The sequence below is a fragment of the Agelaius tricolor genome, unplaced genomic scaffold (assembly GCF_023055355.1).
Source record: "Agelaius tricolor isolate 1412-34295 unplaced genomic scaffold, bAgeTri1.0.p SCAF_1, whole genome shotgun sequence".
Taxonomy (NCBI): Eukaryota; Metazoa; Chordata; class Aves; order Passeriformes; family Icteridae; genus Agelaius; species Agelaius tricolor.
The window spans coordinates 30213949-30216313 of NW_027269261.1; positions in this window are offsets into that span (position 1 = coordinate 30213949).

Here is a 2365-nt window from a genome sequence, read left to right on the forward strand (position 1 = left end):
CATTGTGTAATTTTTTTAATAGCCTTTAGCATAAACTTTTCTGTTCCATGTTTCATCTTTCTTGTTTTCACTGATGGATACACAATGTAGGTTTTATTGGCCTACCTGAAGAAGAAAGTGTATTTCTTGAAACATGAGTAAATTACAATTGACTTCACAAAATGTGAGGCCCTTTAATGCATATCCTTTGCACCCTTTTTCACAGGCAAAGCTTAGTAAGTATAGGTGTATTGTAAAATCGGGATGCCTGGGAGGTCGTAGAGTTTCTGCTGTCAAAGCACAGGAATGACTATGTTAATCTGTTTAAACTTTTACTTGAAATGTCACAGACTCTGGGAATTTCTACTAACTCTGCTATTTGATGAGAAGGCTTGTAGAAGATTTGAGAAGAGTTTCTTCTTTTGGATTTGAATGTCTGTAATAATAATCTCATTTAATTAATGTTCTCATCTATTTTTAGGCTGTGGATGGGGTCTTCAAAAGTGCTTTTGAGGTTTAGGCATCCTGGTCCCGCTGAAGAGCAGAGTTACCTGTCTTTGGGCAGCTAATGTATATTTCTGAGAGGCAAAGGGGAGAGGAACTCAAGGAATAGTCTTGAAAAAAAGAGGTTAAAAGCCTTTTGCAGATCTCAGGACTTCCACTGCATATAAGGGTTCAGCCACAGACTTAGGCACATGGCTGGGTCTCAAGATGCCTCGTTATCTGCCCCAGCTGTCCTTTCTGAGTCATGTCCTTCTGCAGCCCTGCTGCCCAGCCACTCACCACCAGCACAGTCCTGCCACCCACAGTCTGATATCCCATATTTTACGAGAGACGCATCAGAACTGCTGGCAAGCCACACATACCTCCAGAGCCACAAGTTCTTGCTTGGATCTCAGCTCACCAAAAATTTTAGGAATAAATGAGTCAAATACCATCTCTGGCTGGTTTCTCTGACAGTGAATTAGCATGTTGCCTCTTATGAATACCCTTTTTCTGACAATTCCTCTCAGCTAGCTTTTGATGCAGACAATAGATATTAGTATATCTGAGTCCTTGCAAAGTGCTGTGCCTCTGGTCTTTCTGTTCTTTATAAAGATGTGTTGTGGTTAAATGATATGAATGTATTTGTTCCTGAGGGGATGAGAAGAAAGTGGAGTTTTGCAACATCACAAAAACATCATCATCACTGTGTCTACTCTACCAAAATATGAAAGGTTATCTTCTCAAGGGTAAAATAAAGAAAACAAAAGCATGGTCCTCTTATCATTCTTGTCACAGATGACTTGCAGTCTTCCCTAGTGTGCATTGGAAAATTACAGATGCTCCTTGATTGGATTTTTTTTGTCTCTTTTGTTCAGATAAGTATGCAGTTTTTTCATTAGTAATTTCAAATTGACTTTCACTGCTATTTTTCTGCACAAGTCAATTTTTCCTTATTGTCCTGTTTTCTTCCTTGGGAAGAGTGGAGGTTGGAAACAGCTTTGGTAGTTGTAAATATTTATGTAAAATCACTCTCCAGAGGCTTTTTCACAATCACATAGAGCATAATGTGCTTCTGACCTTTATGCAGTTTCCCAGGAAATCAATCCCTTGAAGCAAGAAGATAGAGAGGAAGATATCTCCCCTACTTCAAGGACAAGTTCTGGCTTCAACCTCAGTGTTTCTTATGCTGGCTCTTTCTGCTAGGCCAAAAGAGATGTTTATTCCTTGGGGAGGGGTGTGCCCAGAAGTCCACAACAGGATTTCACAGCAACGTAGTACAGGCTGCTCAGAACTGCACAGTTTTTGTCTAGTTGACTACAATATTTTGAGGTCCCTAGAGCAGAACAAGGAGGCTCTTTTCCCATGATGGTCTATGGCTTCAGAAAAAGTCCAGGATGTTATTTTTCTTGCAGTGTATGGCTGATAATATCTTTTCTTACAACTGATATCCCAGGTCAGTTTAGAACTGAAAACTGTTGGCCTAGAGGATGTTCAGGGGGCTGTCATCAATGTATCTAAATATCTGCAAGGAAGGTGTGAAGAGGATGGAGTCAGGCTCTTTTTCAGTGGTGCCCTGTCACAGGGAAAGAGGCAATGGGCACAAACTGAAACACCAGGAAACACTTTTTCACTATGAGCATGACCTGGCACGTATTCCCCAGAGAGGTGGTAGAGTCTCTATCCTCAGAGATCTTCAAAAGCCATCTCTAGGTGACCCTACTTGAGCAGAGGAGTTTGAACAGATGATGTCCAGAGATCCCTCCCAAGCACAGCCATTCATGTTTATGCATTTTAAGTTCAAACCAGCCTCCTCCTGGTAGTCCACTGTACACAGCCTTCCCCTCTCTCCAGACTGTCTCCATTAACAGCCAGGCTGCACTGCCAGCAGGCCTGGTAGACC